Below are 22,080 nucleotides of genomic sequence, written 5' to 3'. Positions count from 1 at the left end.
GCTTGTTAAGTGCTTTTGGTCTGGAAAACTCTACAAAGGTGAAGAATTAACATTAGCAAGGTAAAGAGGTAGAACTCAAAAGTTTATTCCAGTATAGGGCTGCAAAAAATTTGAAGTCAACTAAAACCAGGACTGGTTTTGACATGGGTATATGTTCATGTCTGGGATCAGTGGTTTATTTGGGGTTGATCACAACAACCCCCAAATGTTATGAATTGATGCACTGAGCAGTGGGATAACTTAATTTGAAGCATCCAAATAGAGCCAAATATTAATCCAAACTGTTTTGTGGGTGTGGGTGGGAAGCTTCCTGAATTGTGGAATATTGTTAAACAAATGGTAGGCAATTCGAGTATCGATTGTTTATACTGAAATTGGCACTACTAAAATATTTTAAGCAGTTTGCATCCGTAATTTAAGCTTTTCCCCCCATTCTTCCCCACTGTTTGCTCTGTTAATTTACTCAGATGATTTTTTTATTGTGCAAAGGCAATCTTCAGTCCTGCTCCGATCTGGATTTGTGTAAATTCTGACATAGTGTAACGCAGATGAATGATGTGTTTACGGGGACAGAAAGACACTTGTAAAATTTTAATATTAATTTCATTCTGGGCTGCCTTTCATTCATTCTTTTGTTGACTGGTGCAAAGTTGCAAACAATAATAAACAAAATTTAATAATAAGTTAAATGCCTCTGCATGTCCTTCAGAGCTGGGCTTGGGGTCTCCCGGTGACTAATAAGTGGCTCTTGCCTTTTTGGGGCTGTCAGTCTCCCAGCACAGGAAATAGTACAACATGGAGACACAGAGGCCGTAGGATTGCAGCCTTCCCTGTGTCAAACCTTCGGTGGCTTCTGGTTTCTTAGGACAAATTCTAAATGCCTTGCTATACCCTTTAAGGCCCTGCTTGGCTAGCCTCAGCCCCTTTCTCTGGCTTCATCTCTCTGCTTGCTGGGCTCCTACAGCCATACCTGCCTCTTCCTGTTCCTCAAACCCCTAGACCCACTGCTGCCTCAGGGGCAGTCATGGATTTGTGTATTTGGGCAGATGCTCTTCATGGGGAGATAGAACAGAGAGCTAGGGCCCACATTCATGCTCCATGCCCTTCACTCATCACTCAGCTTTTGTAGCCAGACTGTCTACTACGACCTGGCATGTGCTAGGCCCTGTGGCCTCTGTCCCCAAAGATTGATAACTCTGCTATGCAGTCAGAGGGCACAGACATGAAACATGGAACAACTGGAAAGAGCCAGAGGGCAAACCATAGGTTGTTGGGCTCAAATAAATTAAAACTCAACTAAAACCTAGAAAAAAAAGAAGTGCTAGAAATAAATTGTGGTGTGAATATTGGGCCAGCTGGGTGATCAGGGGAGAAGGCTTGCCTAAACTAGACCAGTGCTGAGAGGCCCCTGCTGTATCCCAGGTGAGGCAAAGGGGCCAGCTGGAGTCAAATCCTAGCTCTGTCAGTTAACCAGCTCTATGTCCTTGACCAAATGACTCAGGCACTCTGATGCTAGGTTTTCTCATCAATAAAATGGAAATAATGATATCTGCCCCAGAGGATTGAAGTGAGATAATAGAGATACAGGGCCTGGCGCACTTAGCAGGCTTCCAACATAGGTACACAGTCCCCTACCCTCTCTCACCCAGTGCTGCTGCTGGAAAGATTGCTGGGCAGGGAAGTGGGGTTGCTCTCAGATCTATTAAAATCAGGTGGGATATAACTGAAGAGAACTTAAATCCTACAACTACAGCAAATAATCCTGGCACCCAATCAACTGCTCCACCCTGGGTGGAGGTGGGCCTGGGGTCTCCAAATGCAGGTCCAAACACAGGCTGCTGGCTAAACACAGGCCTCAAACCTGATTCCTGGGCTGCAACCCAGACTTTCCAAATCTAAGGCCTTGGGGAATGAGTCCTGGAATCCAAACTTTTTTAAAGCTCCCCAGAGGATTCCAGGATGCAGCCAGGTTTCAGAACGAGCAGCCATGTGGCCTCTGAGAAGCCTTTTAGCCCATACAGGATGTTTCTGCCCCCTTCAAATGCCCTGTGCCACCATGGCAGGTCTGACATCATGATGTCTGGCCCATTGCTCATCTCCTGCCTTCATCAGAGACAGGGAGGTTCCTCTAGTGATGAATCACGCAATGAAACCGTAAGCCAGGACCACAAAGTCTAGAAATAAATAAAATAAACCCTGAGCACATGTCCAGTCCCCTGCTATAGAGGCTGCGAGGAGAAGAAAAAGCTAACCTCTGAGACCTGGGATGCATTCTCATCATGATTCAGCTGCATATAAACTGAAACTGTATCTTTGAGGCTGTAGATACATTATAGGATTCAAACCCAGACCAAGCAGTCCATTTCTTCTCATATAGCAGCTTCTTACCCAAGAAAGAAAAGGAAATTCTGCCAAGTTCCTGCTGGTCTTAGATTCTTCTCTCATAACAGAAATTATTTACTGTTGCTGAGCTTCTTTTCAAATTGCTTGAAACAGCTATAAATTTCCCAGCTTCATCTAGCAAGCCTTTCAGATGGTGAGTTACTGTTCACATAATGCATTCCTGTTGCAAGTCGTGTTACTAGATTTTCTCCATGAAGACAGGTAATTTGTTGAACCCTAAGTGCTTTTACAGAGCAGGTGTATTGAAGAAAGAGGTTTTACTTTCCAGTTTCTAAGTGGGTGATTAAAAAAACTCAGTCAGTAAAGATGGTTTACAGCTATTAGCACCACCACAACAGATGTATCAGCAAATAGGAATGTAAAAGATCATATGGGAGGGTGGTGCTAGGGTGTGTGGGAGCAGAGGTACAAGGACACCTAGGATTCTTTTTCATTAATAAAAAAAGCCAGGAACAAGTAAATAGAGGGCCTACTTTTTCTCTTTTGGGCTAAAAGGGGCTTTTGAAGCTGGAGTGGGCAAGAAAATGATTGTCATGTCAAATAGAACAGCGATGACCGTGGATACCATCAACTGCTCCACCCTGGGTGGAGGTGGGCCTGGGGTCTCCAAATGCGGGACCAAACAGAAGCTGAGCTGCCATTTATTTAGCATGGTGTATGGAGGCTGTTTGCCCTTGTTACAGGGAGAAGACTCAGGCCAGGCCCATGACCAAGGCCCCAAGGCAGGCTTTGACCTCAGGGGTCCTGGCACCCCACAACAGTGAGAGAATGAGTAGGATTGTTGCCCATACTACCTCTTGGCCTGGGCATACACCTGGGAAAACACCTGGAGGGCTTCTGCCAAACAGCTGGTTAGAAGTTGTTTTTTAAAGAAGTATTTCCTAAATAATCAATTTCTAACCATTAAAAAAATGTGTTTTGCTTTTGCATGAAAAGAGAGGTGAGTGGTTAAGAGCCCCCTTTTGGATATACTCATTTAGGCAGTGCCAGGGAGCAGAATTTTGAAAAGGTGCTGGGAGGGGACTCTCCCTGATCCCCAGAGCATGTGTTTGCTGAGAGGATCTGCTCACCCATCACAGATCACAGCCACCAGGAATAGCAAGTTGGGTAGGGTAAGGCCAGCAGCTGGGCTGACAGACAGGTGAGCCGCTGGTTTTTCTCCTTTTATTGTGACCTTGGTCAGAGCATTGAAGTTCACATGGAATTCTGATGTGGAAAGCACAAACCCAGCCTGCAGATTTTGCATACTTCCCATGAGCAAGGTTTTGCAATAGCTGCTATATTGTCCTAATCTTTCCATTTAGAAATCTGGATGTAATCACCAGTTGTTTTCTTTCCTTCATCCCCACTGCAACATGAGGACCAGAAGAGATGTGGGGAGAGAACAGGGACAGCAGACCCAGGTTGGGTCTGGCTCCCTGTGCACGTGTCTGAAATTTGGCTGCAAGGCACACACAGCAGGTGTTGGCATCAGGCTTCATTTCCTTCTCCCTACAAGGAAATGCCTTCAGCAGAGGTGGCAAAGGGCATCATTTTAGGCTCTTCTTCCAGGTCCTTGGTACTCTTGTGGTGCTGATTTTCTTGTGCTGCCTTCTGTCTAATGGCAAGGCTGCTTCCTGACCTAGTGCCCTTGAGGGTGGATTCTCAAGGATTTGTGACTTGAACCCTGGATTTTATGCAGGGTAGCCCTGGTCTAGCTCCCATCTTTGCTGTTTACTGGATGCAAGGTCTTGGGCAAGCAGTGTGGGCATTGCCCCTCTCTCTTCTCTTCCTATAAAATGGGGTGGTGCTGGAACCTTCCCTGTAGGGCTGCTGAGTCAGTTGCTGAGTGCAGGCTGGGAAGTGCCAGAACAGCACTGGCATGCAGGTCTCCTGTTCAGAAAGGTGGCTGTTCTTGCCGTCCTGAATCTTTGCCCATTATCTGATTCTTCCATCAGAATTTGGGAATGCTGTCTGCCAACTGCGATGCCTCCTCACCCATCTGACCCCTTTCTGTCTTGGATTAGAATGAGTTCTTCTGGAATCTGCATTCTAGCCTCTGTCAAGACCAGTGCCTTGTATGGAGCTTTGGATGGGAATATGATTTAATTACCTCTTTGGTGGGAAAAGTTGCTTACTGTTTGTGTTTGTGCTAAAAACCAGCCCCCATTGTGCCACAAAGGCAATTCCTACAGTGGTCTACAAGGGCGGTAGGAGTGGGGCTAACACAGGCTTGTCTCTTATTTCTTAAAGCCAGGACCCCGTCTCTAGATGGAATATGAGAGGGCAGAGGCAGTGGTCAGGTAAAGACCCAGAGTGCCTGTGTCCCCACTCCCTAAGACTGGATTCGACCTTTTATATTGTCTCAACCCCTTATTAGGACAAAACGGATTCCTCTCCTCAGGTAAATAATATAAAACACTTACATAGCATATACTATGAGCCAGGCTGTTGCAGGCTTAGAAGTAGGTACTATTATTGTCCACATGTTTGTACATGAGGACCCCAAGTCTCAGTGTAATTAGTGCCTTGCTCAAGCTCAGATAGCTAGAAGACAGCAAAGCTGGGGTGCACAGATGGTCTGATTTCTTAGTCCAGCTTTGAGCCATTGGTATGCTGCCTTCCACCACCAACTGAGGAGAAAGCAGAATCACTGAGTGCCTGCTATGTTCCAAGCATGATGTATGAATACATAACTAAAATCCCAATCAACTCCTTCCTCCTGAGGAAAATTAGAGATGGAGAGATGGAGAAATGTAGAGATGGAGAAGGAGGGACAGCAGGCAGCTTTGCCCTCCTTTGCCTGATTCTGCCAGACAGAGCCCCATAGGACAAGGCGCTGTTGGGACCAGGCTGGGGTGGGCCACCCCAAGCAGCCTTGGGCTCTCCCAGCCCAGGTGCAGCTGCCCTTTTGGGCAGACAATCCGGAACACATCCACTCATTCGCAGCCACCAGGCTGGGAAGCCCGCCAGCCCAGGCACTTTGGGTGCAGCCCCCAGAGTTGCTTTCCCAGGCTGTTGTACAGACAGGCACAGCCTGGGTGTCTGGTGGCTCCTGCTTTGGGTCATGGCCTCTAAATCTAAGCCTTTGTGGGATACCCAGGAGATGCAGCTCAGCAGTTCAGGTTGTAGAATCCAAGAACCAATTAATGTGTGGTTTGGGGGGGATATCTGTCTGACCAGTGGTTTGGCAGAGCCTTCAATCACTTGGAAGACAGAAGAGCCGAGCTGTGTGCTGCAACTCAGTTCAGGGGTGGTTGCCGTCGAGTGGGACGGGCCCTGCCATGCTGTTCCCTCCCTCAGCTGTGTCTTTTGTTCCAGGTGCTGTGGGGGTGTATCTGAGGCAGGGGGCTCCCCAGGCAGCTGTGTCTCCTCTATAAATTTCCTCAGACCGGCTTTTCTTGTACACTTTGAAGCTTCCATTCAGCCCACAGGTAGTTCCAAGGGTGCTGTATCACATGGTAATTTGAGGGCTGAGGTATCAGTCAGGGTTAGAGCCAGGCTCCTGGAAAAGGCTTGGGGAACAGAGGCAGTGGTGAGCTTTCTGCCTGGCCTCCTAACAGACTCAGAGTCTGGGGTACACAGGAGCCCTGGGGCTGACCTGGCACCAGACCTGGAGAGAGCATAAGCCATATTTTCCCTTTGATGACTCCAGAACAAGTGCAGTGAGCAGGAGTTGGGGATGCCCTCGAATTATTATCATCTGGGGTCTTCCTCTGCCCATTAGGATCATTTTCTTTTGGTGGGTTTGATGGCCAGTGAGAGACAGGTGCCCTTCATCTGGGTGAACAGCCCTGTTTCCCTGATGGCTTCTGGGTAGTTCTCCATATTCAATGGTGCCAACTGGTCGAACTCTGGGTACTTTTCCTGCAGCCAGTCAGGGAGCCGAGCCTATTGGGTACCAGAGCTGTGTGCAGACTTCAGGGTCTCATAATAAGAGGCAAATAGGCCTTACCTTTGGTTTGTCCTGGCATGTGCTTGTGTGCACATGGGTATAAACACATACACACACACACACACACACACACACACTTCCCTAAGGAAGTCATGGAAGGGAGTGACAGTGGGTTTGTCCCCCAGAGCCATATCTGGAGACTGAAATTCCAGGGTCTCTCACACTGGCCCCTCAACCTCCTGGGAAGGACTTTCTACATGGAGGTTGTCAACAAGGGTTTCCCCTCTAAAAACACTGCCTACCCCTGCTCACAAGCCTCCTTGTTTCCATGGTGGGCCTGGGGTTCTTCCTGTCATTCCAGGCTTTCTGTTCCTGATGGATTTTTCTAAGTACGTATCCCCAGTTCCACTGGTAAACAGTCCTACTTAGCCTTGTCAATCACTTCTTGGGCTCCCCCACCTCTGGGCCTTGTTCTTTCAGTGCCCCTGCCAGAACACCCTCCTCCTCTTCTCTTCCATCCTCCTGTGTGTTGGCCAGAATCCTCTTCATTTTCCAAGCCCAATTCAAGCTCCACTTCTCTTGGAACACATCTGGCTGCCTACTGCACTCTGCTGTGATGACTTTGGTCTGAAGTCCTCTGAAATCGTCTCTTTTTCTGAGGCCTGTTTCCTTACCTGTAAAATGAGACAAACCATGTTGTGGATTTGTTGTGAATGTTGTTTGAGATGACTTCATGAAAGTGGTCAGTACACAGTAGGTACTCAGCAAATGCCACTGTCCTTTCCTGCTCTATGCCACATACAGGGGTGTGGATGTAAGATGCAGCTCCTGGCCTCTGGGTGGAAGGAGCCCCGAGGAGGAGGGGTACCTTACCTCTCTGGTGAGGCAGGGGTTGGCAGGAAATCCCCACTGCTTGGCTGGTGTGAAGGATTAGACAATGGAGAGTACAGGGGGTAGGAGTGAGGTCCGGGGAGCAGCATCCTCGAGCTGCTGGAGTAGCGGCGTGGGTGCAGCAGGGAGCTGGGTGGGCAGTACTGGTGCGGGTGATTGTAGGGGGGTGGGGGCGGGGGCAGTGGAGGCTGGTGGATGACCTTGACAGGGGAGCCTGGGCTGCCCAGGGGTGTGGAGCCGCAGGAGTCAGAGGAGGACAAGGAGGAGGACAAGGTGTAGCAGGAGAGGGCATGGCTCAGCAGGGGCTCTATGCGGGCCAAGCAGGGCTTGTCCAGGACAATGACCTTGACAATCTGCTGGCACTGCACCAAGGTCCCCGGGGGTGTGGGCAGTGGTGGTGGCAGTGGTGGGGGCTGCTCTCTTGAGTGGCAGGTCTGGCAGTGGTGCTGGCGCTCCCCTCTTGGCCCCCAGCCGGGAGCTGTGCTGGAATGTTTGAAGCCTATTGTGAATTGACACCTAGTTTAGAAACAGCCAGAGAAACATGAAATGTTACAAGACTAATTCCCAGCTGCTGGGACTGGCTACTCTGAGCCTCCCCACCTTCCACATCTCTTGTGTCCCTTAGGTGCTCACAGCCGTCACCTTGACCCGCTCCCCATCTCCCCGGCGACCTAGAAGATGCCTGGCTGTCAAGCAGAGGTACTGACCCTGGGTAGTGTCAGACCAGCCATGAGTAGCCTCAGAGCTCCTAGCCTCAGTCTCCTTATCTGTGAGATGGGCCATTAGACCAGCAGCCTCGGGTTCTGCAGAGCTTTGCAATCTGATTTCATTTAACTGCTGGAGGGCTTTGGGCCATGGGTAGACTTCTCGACTTCTCCCCACCTCCCTCTTCACCAAGTCTGACAGGCCCAGAGTTCTGAGGAGGGAGCATTCAGGGAGGAGGCCAGTGGCCTGGGCCCTACAGCCAGCTGAGAGCCTGGGCATTATTGAGAGGTGGGGAAGTTACTGAAGGTGCTGAGGGGATGATGCTGATTTGATTATGTGTGGGAGGTTGGGCGAGGCAGACCCAGGGGAGCAAGAGGTGGAGGAAGAGTGCTGACCCCAGGGGAGGCTGTGGGCAGCTGGCCCTGACTCAGGCCTAGTCAGAGACTGTGGACCAGGCCTCCCTGCCCTCTGCAGTCTCACATTGCCCTTCGTGGAATAAAAGGTGAAAAATTTGGATTTGCTCTTTAGAGTTGTTTTGAACTTGGCCTGGGTAAGGAAGATGGATGGGTCCTTCCTCAGAATCCGGCTTTTATTACCCCGTGCATTCCTACTTCCTTGAGTTCTTAGTTGTAAACAAATTCTGTGCTGAACACCTTGTTTGTCTCTTTGCTGGGTGTTTTCACCTTTATGGATGTACTTTGCTCTTCTGTTAGGTGGGTTTTCCAGGTTTGACTGCTCCCTCAGTTGAAGGTGAGCTGAGTGTGCAGAGGTTTTGAGCACCAGCTTCTTGGGGGTGGAAGATGGGGGCAGGGAAGAGAGGGTGGACAAAGATGGCTTTGCCCTCCTCTGGGCTCCCATCCCTGCACCCCAGAGGGTCTACTTTGCTCACTCTTTACCTTAATGCCCAGCACAATGCCCTGTGGCTGGTTTGTGGTTAATAAATAAAGGTTAAGTGAATGCTTATTGAGTGCTGGAACCTGCATCCCCAGGTTCCATGGGTGTAGTGAGTGCCCATTAAGTGTCTCTCCACCCACCCCCACACCCACCCCACTGTGGATTTGGGGGTGGGGGTGGAAGGACAAGCAGTAGAGGACCATCACAACCTCATCAAGCCTTCTCTGTCCCATGTCTCATTCTTTCTGATACAGTCTAGGAGGTCACAAGCTAAGGGAGTGTAGCCTAGGACTGTGCACGCCAAGGGGCACAGTGCAGGCATTGCCTCTGCTCCATGTCTCTGAAATATGCTGACCTTTTTCTGGAAATTGCTCACTTTTCTTATCACTGGGCTTGGCAGCCATCAGGGAATTTCTGGAGGGAGGGGATCCTGGAAGGAAACCACTCTCAGACCTGTTGTTTCCCTAGAAGCCCAAACACAAAGGATGGGGTTGAGGTGGTGCTGCAGAGAGGGTTGTTTTTCCCTTAAGAACAAGCCAGCTCATGTCAGAAAAGGGAAGGCTGTTATCCTTTAATCTCATGTTTTGTTCCTCCAACCCATAGTCTAAATGCATGTAGAATTTCAGCAGCTGGGGGTGGGGATGGAAGGAGTTTCTACATTAAATAGTGGCAGTCAGGTGGGCGTGATCCCCTAGACCGCCCTGAAGAGCTGCAGGGTGACTCTGATTCAGGTGTTATCATCCTCTTGTGATAGAAGTTCAGAGAGGTGAAAGAACTTGCCCGAGATCACACAGCATATATTGATGGAGCTGCACTTTGAACCCAGGTCTCTGTGGCTCCAAAGCCATGTTAAAGTATCCCCCCAGTGAAGGGAGTAGCAGGCCATACATAGGCCTACCATCCCCTGTCTGGTTCCAGATCACTAGGTCTTCCCTCCAGCAGAGATTACCATTCTCACATCCCAGCCTCCCTGATCATGCCTCCTCTTGTACCTGCTGCTAAGTCAGTGAAAGGTCAGCTTCCAGGCATCCCCTGTGAGTGCTGGGGACTTTTGGAGATGGTACCCTCATGGTGGGATGTCGGGCTGCCACCTACTTGGCCTCTGGGTGGGGCAGTGAGAGCTGGGCTCCAGAGGAAGAAGGAACACCTCTCTACTGGGACCTGGGAACAGTAGGAGAGTCAGTGCCGAAAGCTGCGAGGGAATCAGCAGCCACAGGACAGGGCATGTCAGCTGTGGTGCACCAGCAGAGAAAGCCATGCAGACTGTGATTGCCTATTGCTGACAGTCTTCCATTGTGTGCCTGCACTGAGGGCGGACTGAGGTGGCCCAGCTGTGTTTAATCCCTGAGAGCCACAAGGACAGAGGTCCCCCACAGGGAGATAAATAGCCCGTTTGTCTCCGAAGATGGAGGAAGCTCAGGACAGAATCCACTTCACATGACGAACATCCATGGAGAGCTTGCTGAGAGCAGGGTTCAAAATTAGAAGCAGTGGCCACCTCACACCCTTTAGGGTAGCTACTATCACAAACCAGAAAATAAATGTTGGTGAGGATGTGGAGAAATTGGAACCTTTGTGCAATGGGAATGTAAAATGGTATGGAGGTTCCTCAAAAAATAAAAAATAGAAATACCATGCAATTCATTTCTGGGTATATACCCCAAAGAATTGTAAGCAGGGTCTCAAAGAGATGTTTGCACACCCATGTTCATAGCAGCTTTATTCACAATAGCCAAAAGGTAGAAGCGACCAGAGTGTCCACTGACAGATGATTGGATAAACGTGTGGTAAATACATATGATGGAACATTATTCAGCCTTATAAAGGAAGGAAATTCTGACCCTGCTACAACATGGATGAGCCTTGAGGACATTGTGCTAAGTGAAATGAGCCAGTCACAAAAAAGGACAAAAACTGTGTGGTTCCACTTATACAAGGTACTTAGAAGAGTCAAATTCACAGAGATGGAAGGTGGAATGGTGGTGGCCAAAGGCTGGGGGAGGGGAAGTGGGGAGTTGTTTAACAGGGATGGTTTCAGTTTTGCAAGATGAAAAGTGTTCTGGAGATGGGTGGTGGTGGTTGCACAGCCCATCTAAGTGGTGTACTTAATGCCATTGAACTGTACACTTAAAGATGGTTGTGATAGAGAATTTTACATGTATTTTACCATGCTTAAGAAGAATAATAAAAAATTAAAACAAAGGAAACAGATGTGGGCCATGGGGCTCCTACAGGCCAGATTGGCACCAAGCTCTTTACATTGTATTATTTAATGTCCATAAGATAGCTTCATAACTTCCATAAGATAGCTCTGTCCTTAGCTTCTCTGCAGACAGGGAAACTAAGGCTTACAGGCATGTTACATCTTGCCAAAAGCCCTCCAGCTAGGATATAGCAGGCCAGGGTTTAAATCATCTTTCTGTTCTGGGCAGGAGTTGGTTCTGCTGCATTGTGCTGGGTTGTAACATTCTGTCTGTTAGGGTATTATGATTTCAGTTGGGGGCCCTTATATCCACCAGACCCCAGAATATGAGGAGCCATGTAATTGGTTGTGAAAATGTATGGGCAGCTCAGAAGTCTAAATCATCGAGAAGGCTTCTTAGAGGAGGAGATGGAATTGAATAAGCCTGGAGGCCAAGGCCGATTCACCACTGTCACCCTGGTCCCTACGAGGGCCTCCATCATTAGAAAGAATGGGTGCAGGCTGGGCAGGCTTTCTTAAGACAAGGGCTACAGGGAGCAATGGGATAAGAACAGGTTGTGAGGTCCAAAGGAGCTGGGCCTGGACGGGTACCTTCTTCTTCCCTCCTCCCTGAGGGGAAGCACTGCCATGCACCTTCTCATTTGAGACCTCCCTGCTGTCCTCACTACAGGAATGCATGCCTCTGTCCAGGAGCCAGGTCTCAGTTCTGCCCCTCTGGCCTCCCCTCTTAGTGAGCCCTGCAGCTGAAGGCTTTGACATGGTGGGTGTGGGCTACTGAGATTTGCCCACCCAGAGATCCCTGGGCTTGGGTAGGGTTGTCAGATTTTGCAAATAAAAAATAGAAGATGCCCAGTTAAGTCTGTATTTCAAGTCAACAATGAATAATTTGTAGTATGTCTCCAAACTCCATCTGTGTTTAATGTAGCAACCCTCGTCTCAGGGCTCTGTCCACTGAGAGAGGGGCTGGTGGGTGGGCACTCTGCATTTTTCAGATCAGGGGCCTGCTGGCAGGCAGAGCCAGGCCTGCTATAGTCACTGGTCATTGAAGGCCCAGGCCCAGACCATCACAGTTATGCTGAGGCACATGAGGCAGCCTTGGGTCAAGCTGCTACCCAGTGTGAGCTGACTGGCCCTAGTTGTGAGGTGTTAGTAAGATGGGCTGTGTGCCTGACATTGCTCTGTGTGCAGTACAGAGCCTGCAGTCAGCGACCACCACTGCCACATGTTGGGGTCTGTGTTCCAGATCTGGCATGCTGTTTTCTGTGTGTGTCATCCACATCTCGTACCCATACCCCCAAGACCCAGACAGCCCTCTGGCTGCCAAGCACCCTCTCCTGTTTCCACCATCCCATGCCTACCTTATCAGGGCACTCCAGTTCATGAATAGCATTCCCTTGCCTTTGAGCCTCCATCACACTTTCTCCATCCATTCCCTCATTCCTCCACCCATCCAGCCATCCACCAATCCATCTAGCCACCTATCCATTAACAAGTATTTGCTCAGTCTTACTATGGGCCACTGTAGCAGGCATTTTGATGTATAATATCTCAGCTGCTAGGAGGGATTACAGGAATTCTATTTAAATGTGAATGGCTGCCAGCAACCATTAAATATGATTTCTGGTTAACCAAAGGTTCTGGTTTCCTGTGTCTGAGCATCAGATGACCTGTGGATTCTCTAGGCTTGCCCTTTCGACACCAGCCACTCCTCCAAGGAAGTTCCTGGGACAGACAGGAACACTGAGGGGCTAAGAGTACCAAGGGGTCTCAGCAGTCAGGAGCTGAGCTAGTTTGGCCAAAGGTGTGGTATCCACCTTCTTCAGATGCTATTCTGGGGGTCAGGAGGCATCTCCCCTGATATTTGGTACCTGGCATAGCTCCACGCATAGCAGGTACTCAGTACAGACTTGAGACTGACTGTCGTTGTGCAGAGAAAACTGATGATCAGGGAGGGGAGGTGACTTGTCCAGGGTCACACAGCTTGCAGCTTGCAGCTGGGTGGGCCAGTGGTCAAAGCTGGGATAAAGAGCATGGGTTTTATTGTCAGGCATACCTGACTTCAGGTTTGGTCCACCTCTCAACTTGACTGACCTATCTGTAAATAGGAAAACACACCTCCCTCTTAAATGTGGCAGTGAAAAATGATGAGACAATGTAAAGTGTGTGGTCCAGGACCTGGCCTGGTGCCAGCCTGATGGCTGAAGAAAGGTTGGATCCTGGTCTCAGCTGAGATGCTCCCCACAGCTTCACCTGCCCCAAACACATTCCTTGGGCCTTCTGAGCTCTGGCCTTCCCTTCTACCTGGCTGAGGTGAGGGTAGGCAGGAGCAAGACTGGAGGGGCAGAGAAAGATTTCAGCCTTGGCCAGTCAGCCTTCCCAATGTGCCACAAGGGCTGCAGAGGCCCCGTGTCTGCATCTGCACAGCCACCTGGAGAGAAAATTGCAGCTACTGCCCCGAGGTCCAGGACCTGGCATGGTGCTGGCCTGATGGCTGAAGGGAGGTTGGATCCTGGTCTCAGCTGTGATGGGGGCATGGGAGCTGGGGAGAAAGAGGGGTCCAATGCAGTCCCAGACCCTCCCTGGAAAACTAGGATCAGCCTCAAGTAGCAGGAGGTGAGGTGAATGGAGGCTGGATTGGTTAACTGCACAGGTTGTGCAAGGAGGCTTTGTGTGTACCCTCCCCCAGGCAGGAGTGTGATAAATATACCATCCTTTTGGAGCTCTCCCAGTGGGGACTGGTCCCCATGCAGATGTGCAGAAGTAGGCTGCTTTTCCAGCCTGGACACTGCACTAACCTCACTGCTGCTTTATTTTTGTTCGTATCTACCAAGTTTCATCTTGGCCATTGTGAAAAATGAAAACTCTACATAAAAATGTATTGCGAGGAGGAGCCAAGATGGCAGCGTGAGTAGGTCAGTGGAAATCTCCTCCCAAAAACATATATATTTTTGAAAATTCAACAAATACAGCTATTCCTGAAAGAGATACCAGTACACCAGTAGATACAGTACAACAGCCAGGCTACATCTACATCTGCAAGAACTCAGCATCACACAAAGGGGGTAAGATATAAGCCGCAGCCCAGTGGGACCCGAATGCTCACCTACCCCAGACCCCGGCGGAAAGAAAGGAGTCAGAGTGGGGAGGGAGTGAAAGCCCAGGATTGCTAAACAACCAGCTCTAGAAATCCGCACTGGGAGTGCAGACACATGGTGCACGGGGTGATGGATATTAGAGAAACGGAAAAGCAAAACCTGCAAGCAGGTCCCTGCAACTGGCGCCCCTGAGACAAAAGAAAAGTGAGTGCTTTTTGCAAATCTTAAAGGGACAGGGACCTCACAGCTGGACAAAGTCATCCTGACACACACACCCAGCACCTGGGAATCTGGAGAACTGTAGGCGACCTAACCCCCTGGGCATCAGCACAGCTCTGAAGCCCCTCACGGCAGTAAGCAGCCTGCCAGTCGGTCCCCCAACCAGTGTGGACCCCGACACACTGGCCCCGTAGTGGGAGAGCGGTAGCACATGCTGGGGGAGGCGGCGCCAGAGGGCCCCGGGAGCGGCCTGCATGAGCCCGTGGGGGCGGCTGCCTAGTGGCCTGGGGCTGGCCTGTGTGAGCTGGTGGTGATGGCTGTGACAGAGCGGCTCATGCAAGCCCACAGTGGTGGCACCTGAGAAGGAGCTTGGAGAAACAGACATAACCAATCTCCCTGAAAAAGAATTCAAAATAAAGGTCATAACCATGCTGATGGAGCAGCAGAGAAAAATGCAAGAGCTAATGGACAAAGTAGGGAGGGAGACTACAGAAATAAAACAATCTCTGGAGGATTTAAAAGCAGAATGGATGAGATGCAAGAGGCCATTGATGGAATAGAAACCAGAGAACAGGAACACATAGAAGCTGATGCAGAGAGAGATAAAAGGATGTCCAGGCATGAAACAATATTAAGAGAATGGTGTGACCAATCCAAAAGGAACAATATCTGCATTATAGGGGTACCAGAAGAAGAAGAAGAGAGAAAAAGGGATAGAAAGTGTCTTTGAAGAAATAATTGCTGAAAACGTTCCCAAACTGGGGGAGGAAATAGTTGCTCAGACCACGGAAGCTTACAGAACTCCCAACAGAAGAGACCCAAAGAGGACAACATAATAATTAAATGGCAAAGATCAAAGACAAGGAAAGAGTATTAAAGGCAAATAGAGAGAGGAAAAAGGTCACCTACAAAGGGAAACCCATCAGGCTAACATTAGACTTCTCAACAGAAACCTTACAGGCCAGAAGAGAATGGCATGATATATTTAATGCAATGAAACAGAAGGGCCTTGAACCAAGAATACTGTATCCAGCATGATTATCATTTAAATATGAAGGAGGGATTAAACAATTCCCAGACAAGCAAAAGTTGAGGGAATTTGCTTCCCACAAACCACCTCTACAGGGTATTTTAGAGGGACTGCTCTAGATGAGAGCACTCCTAAGACTAAATAGATGTCACCAGAGAAAATAAAATCACAGCAGAGAAAGAAGACCAATCAAATACTAACTAAAGGCAAAAAATAAAGTCAACTACCCACAAAAGCAGTCAAAGGAAATACAAAAGAGCACAGAACAAAACACCCAATATATAAAGAATGGAGAAGGAGGAATAAGAAGGGAGAGAAATAAAGAATCATCAGATTGTGTTTGTAATAGCTCAATAAGTGAGTTAGACAGTAAGATAGTAAAGAAGCCAACTTTGAACCTTTGATAACCACGAACCTAAAGCCTGCAATGGCAGTAAGTACATATCTTTCAATAATCACCCTAAATGTAAATGGACTGAATGCACCAATCAAAAAACACAGAGTAATAGAATGGATAAAAATGCAAGACCCATCTATACGCTGCTTACAAGAGACACACCTCAAACCCAAAGACATGCACAGACTAAAAGTCAAGGGATGGAAAAAGATATTTCATGCAAACAACAGGGAGAAAAAAGCAGGTGTTGCAGTACTAGTATCAGACAAAATAGACTTCAAAACAAAGAAAGTAACAAGAGATAAAGAAGTACATTACATAATGATAAAGGGATCAGCCTAACAAGAGAATATAACCATTATAAATATATATGCACCCAATATAGGATGCACCAGCATATGTGAAACAAATACTAACAGAATTAAAGGAGGAAACAGAATGCAATGCATTCATTTTGGGAGACTTCAACACACCACTCACTCCAAAGAATAGATCCACAAAACAGAAAATAAGTAAGGACACAGAGGCACTGAACCGCACACTAGAACAGATGGACCTAATAGACATCTATAGAACTCTACATCCAAAAGCAACAGGATACACATTCTTCTTAAGTGCACATGGAACATTCTCCAGAATAGACCACATACTAGGCCACAAAAAGAACCTGAATAAATTAAAAAAGATTGAAATCCTACCAACCAACTTTTCAGACCACAAAGGTATAAAACTAGAAATAAATTGTACAAAGAAAGCAAAAAGGCTCACAAACACATGAAGGCTTAACAACATGCTCCTAAATAATCATTGGATCAACGACCAAATTAAAATAGAGATCAAGCAATATATGGAAACAAATGACAACAACAACACAAAGCCCCACTTTTGTGGGATGCAGCAAAAACAGTCTTAAGAGGAAAGTATATAGCAATCCAGGCATATTTAAAGGAGTAAGAACAATCCCAAATGAATAGTCTAACATCACAATTATTGAAATTGGAAAAAGAAAAACAAATGAGGCCTAAAGTGAGCAGAAGGAGGGACATAGTAAAGATCAGAGAAGAAATAAATAAAATTGAGAAGAATAAATAGAAAAAAATCAATGAAACCAAGAGCTAGTTCTTTGAGAAAATAAACAAAATAGATAAGCCTCTAGCCAGACTTATTAAGAGAATCAACACACATCAATAGAATCAGAAACGAGAAAGGAAACATCAAGACAGACCCCACAGAAATACAAATAATTATTAGAGGCTACTATGAAAACCTATATGCTGACAAGCTGGAAAACCTAGAAGAAATGGACAACTTCCTAGAAAAATACAACCTTCCAAGACTGACCAAGGAAGAAACACAAAATCTAAACAAACCAATTACCAGCAAAAAAATTGAAGCGGTCATCAAAAAACTACCCAAGAAAAAAAACCCAGGCCAGATGGATTTACCTCAGAGCTTTATCAGACATACAGAGAAGTTATAATACCCATTCTCCTTAAAGTTTTCCAAAAAATAGAAGAGGAGGGAATACTCCCAAACTCATTCTATGAAGCCAACATCACCCTAATACCAAAACTAGGCAAAGACCCCACCAAAAAAGAAAATTACAGACCAATATCCCTGATGAACGTAGATGCAAAAATACTGAACAAAATATTAGCAAACTGAATTCAAAAATACATCAAAAGGATCATACACTATGACTAAGTGGGATTCATCCCAGGGATGCAAGGATGGTACAACATTTGAAAATCCATCAACATCATCCACCACATCAACAAAAAGAAGGACAAAAACCACATGATCATCTCCATAGATGCTGAAAAAGCATTCAACAAAATTCAACATCCATTCATGATAAAAGCTCTCAGCAAAATGGATATAGAGGGCAAGTACCTCAACATAATAAAGGCCATATACAATAAACCCACTGTATATGGCCAACATCATACTGAACAGCGAGAAGCTGAAAGCTTTTCCTCTGAGATCGGGAACAAGACAGGGATGCCCACTCTCCCCACTGTTATTCAACATACTACTGGAGGTCCTAGCCACGGCAATTAGACAAAACAAAGAAATACAAGAAATCCAAATTGGTAAAGAAGAAGTTAAATTGTCACTACTTGCAGATGACATGATATTGTACATAAAAAACCTTAAAGACTCCACTCCAAAACTACTAGAACTGATATCGGAATACAGAAAATTTGCAGGATACAAAATTAACACACAGAAATCTGTGGCTTTCCTATACACTAACAATGAACTAATAAAAAGAGAAATCAGGAAAACAATTCCATTCACAATTGCATCAAAAAGAATCAAATACCTAGGAATAAGCCTAACCAAGGAAGTGAAAGACCTAGACCCTGAAAACTAAAGACACTCTTAAGAGAAATTAAAGAGGACATGAACAAATGGAAACCCATCTCATACTCTTGGCTAGGAAGAATTAATATCATCAAAATGGCCATCCTGCCCAAAGCAATATACAGATTCAATGCAATCCCTATCAAATTACCAATAGCATTCTTCAATGAACTGGAACAAATAGTTCTAAAATTCATATGGGACCACCAAAGACCCTGAATAGCCAAAGCAATCCTGAGAAGGAAGAATAAAATGGGGGAATCTCGCTTCCCAACTTCAAGCTCTATTACAAAGCCACAGTAATCAAGACAATTTGGTACTGGCACAAGAACAGAGCCACAGACCAGTGGAACAGAATAGAGACTCCAGACATTAACCCAAACATATTTGGTCAATTAATACTCGATAAAGGTGCCATGGACATACAATGGGGACAAACTGGACAGCTGGCATTCTGGCAAAACTGGACAGCTACATGTAAGAGAATGAAACTGGATCACTGTCTAACCCCATACACAAAAGTAAATTTGAAATGGATCAAAGGCTTGAATGTAAGTCATGAAACCATAAAACTCTTAGAAAAAAACATAGGCAAAGATCTCTTAGACATAAACATGAGCAACTTTTTCATGAACTTATCTCCCCGGGCAAGGGAAACAAAAGCAAAAATGAACAAGTGGGACTATATCAAGCTGAAAAGCTTCTGTACAGCAAAGGCCACCATCAATAGAACAAAAAGGCATCCTACAGTATGGGAGAATATATTCATAAATGACAGATCTGATAAAGGGCTGACATCCAAAATATATAGAGAGCTTACACACCTCAACAAACAAAAAGCAAATAATCCAATTAAAAAATGGGCAGAGGAGCTGAATAGACAGTTCTCTAAAGAAGAAATTCAGATGGACAACAGACACATGAAAAGATGTTCCACATCACTAATCATCAGAGAAATGCAAATTAAAACCACAATGAGATATCACCTCACACCAGTAAGGATTGCCACCATCCAAAAGACATACAACAACAAATGTTGGTGAGGCTGCGGAGAAAGGGGAACCCTCCTACACTGCTGGTGGGAATGTAAATTAGTTCAACCATTGTGGAAAGCAGTATGGAGATTCCTCAAAATGCTCAAAATAGAAATACCATTTGACCCAGGAATTCCACTTCTAGGAAAATGCCCTATGAAAGCAGCAGCCCAGTTTGAAAAAGACAGATGCACCCCAATGTTTATCGCAGTACTATTTACAATAGCCAAGTAATGGAACAACCTAAGTGTCCATCAGTAGATGAATGGATAAAGAAGATATGGTACATATACACAATGGAATATTATTTAGCCATAAGAAGAAGACAAATCCTACCATTTGCAACAACATGGATGGAGCTAGAGGGTATTATGCTCAGTGTAATAAACCAGGCAGAGAGAGACAAGTACCAACCAAAGGATTTCACTCATATGTGGAGTATAAGAACCAAGAAAAACTGAAGGAACAAAACAGCAGCACAATCACAGAACCCAAGAATGGACTAACAGTTACCAAAGGGAAAGGGACTGAGGAGGATGGGTGGGAAGGGAGGGATGAGGGTGGGGAAAAAGAAAGGGGGCATTATGATTAGCATGTGTAGTAGGGGGGTTCATGGGGAGGGGTGTACAACACAGAGAAGATGAGTAGGGATTCTGCAGCATCTTACTACACTGATGGATAGTGACTGTAATGGGGTATGTTGGGGGGACTTGGTGAAGGGAGGAGCCTAGTAAACATAATGTTCTTCATGTAATTGTAGATTAATGATACCAAAAAAAAAATGTATTGCAGGAAGGGGAACTGTCTCCTGACCTCAGTCACAGAGATGCACATTTTAATGTTTTGGTAATCTTGCTTCAGGAAGAGGAACTAGGGGCTGGGGATGTGGCTCTGCAGGTCACAATTTTGCTTTCTTTCCAGAGTTAGGGTCTCTTGGCTCGGGGGTTCCTTGTTCCCCATGGCTACCCTGCATTCCTCAGACTTCTGACCCTTTGGCCTTGCCCTGCTCTCTGGAACAGATGTGGGGAAGAGATGAGATTGTTCATTAAAAAACAAAATAATATTTTTAAAAGTGTTGCTAGTAAAAAATCACCAAGGAGGGGTTTTGGCATTTATGAGTGATGGAGTGATAGAGGCCGCATGTGGGTTGGTGAGAGGCTGGCCCCAGGCCCATCCCCTCCTGTGGGGGCAGGGATATGAGGGCGTGGGAGCTGGGGAGAAAGAGTGGTCCAAGAAAAGAGTACTTTACCTCTGAAATGCAGTCCCAGCCCCTCCCTGGGAAACTAGGATCAGCCTTAAGTAGCAGGAGGTGAGGTGAATGGAGGCTCAGCGAGGCCTGGACCACACTAGAGGGCAGGGATGCTCTGACCACACAAGGCCAAGAGTGGCGGAAGTCAAAGCTGAGCTCCCAGTCTGGGTTTGACTTTGGGCTCTCCATATCTGTCCTCTGTGACCTGCTGGTCCTGGAAGTCCTCATCTATGAAGTGAGGGAACAACAGCACCGTGAGACTGCTATGAGGAGTCATGCGAGAGCAAGTGGGAAATGTCTAACAGTGCCAGGTATCATTTCTTACCTTCTCACTCTTCTTTGTCTGCCTAGCTGCCCAGAGCTGGCTGACTCCATGGGTCCTCTGTATCTGCAGATCGTGAGAACACCCGGGTGGGGCACCTGGATCAGGGTGTCATCAGCACACACTGGATGGTGAGATGCAAGTGTACATGTGGTTCCCCAGGGAAGGGCAGATAGCTGAGACTGGACTTTCAGGAGCTTTAGTCTCTAAGCGGCAACAGTCACCAAGGAGGCTGAGTTGACATTCTGTGGCTAAGTCCAGGCCCGGGTGCTTGGCGGCATGTGGCTGAGGCAGCACACAGGGAAGACCTTGCGATACAGTCAGAGCACACAAGCTGGGAGAGATGATGGGGCTAACCAGTCTCCATGCTTTTAGATGGGACTGGCTTCCTGGGAGACTCGGTAATATTTATGTCGGAGAGCACTCAGCGCAAAATGTAGACACTTGAATCTCATGACACAGTGTAATGCTCTGTGGATGTCACCTTGCAGGGGCTTTTCTTTGCTTACCTGGAAGTCAGTACCAGCTCTGTGGTGATTGTTTACGTGCAAATTTTGGAAGCGGGAGCCACATGTCTCTGTGAAAATGGAAGGGAGAACATGAGCTAGCATGGAATTAGGGTGAATGATAATGATGAAGGTTTATTACTCAATGACAAGACAGACTTGACTTCATTTCTGGGTGATAACTCCTTGTAAGCTATGATGGCAGAAAGATAAGTCCAGCTAACTCAGCTATTTAAAATAGAAATGGATCATTTTTTTCTAATATGTCTCCCAAGTAGATTAATTTCCTTTGGAAGATGAAAGCTCATCCTCTAGCTAATTACTGGGGCCTCTGCATTTCCAGCAGAGCTATTTCAAGGAACATCTGGTTAGCTCCCGCTGGCTGGCTGGGGCTATAGACACAGAGAGAAAGATGATAATGGGGAACGAGAAGCTCACAAAACATTAGTAAAAAGTGGCTTTTAAACTCCCTAGTAAGTCTTTTACAGAGGCAATAACTAACTTGAGCAACAAAGTCAAGATTTTAAATATGTTTGGGAATAAGCCAATGCCAGGGGCTTTTCTTGATAACTGCCAGCAAAAGGCTGCAGGGAAAGGAAGGCTCCGGGAATTGTACCCGGGCTTCAGAGGATTACAATAAGGTATTCTCCTTACCTGGCATCTCTGGGTGAGAAATCAGGAGTTTGAACCTTTTCCTGAGAAGGGATAAATCACTCTATTCCAGTAGTGTGAGGTAAAAATATCCAGCCATCCCAGAGTACTTCCCCTGGCTTAGGACTTTTGGTCTTGATAAGCTGGATGATACAAATGCTCAGGAAGAGGTGGGTGCCCATTGAACTGTCATCAGTCATTTATTCCTGAGTGTGAATTAGCCTGTGAGACAAGTTCCGA

General features: G+C 46.8%; 1 long non-coding RNA gene across 1 annotated transcript; it reads right to left on the bottom strand.

Annotated features, from left to right (window-relative positions):
* Positions 1-20,217: 20,217 nt before the first annotated feature.
* On the bottom strand, positions 20,218-22,057 carry LOC140850604 (uncharacterized). The gene is made up of 3 exons (XR_012133545.1): positions 21,844-22,057; positions 20,687-21,260; positions 20,218-20,589 (listed from the first exon to the last, which is right to left on the bottom strand). It is a non-coding gene; the product is annotated as an uncharacterized lncRNA (long non-coding RNA).
* Positions 22,058-22,080: the final 23 nt, after the last annotated feature.

Source organism: Manis javanica, chromosome 7 (assembly GCF_040802235.1).
Source record: "Manis javanica isolate MJ-LG chromosome 7, MJ_LKY, whole genome shotgun sequence".
NCBI lineage: Eukaryota > Metazoa > Chordata > Mammalia > Pholidota > Manidae > Manis > Manis javanica.
Note: the sequence above shows the minus strand (reverse complement) of the source record. Positions and strands in the feature narration are given on the sequence as shown.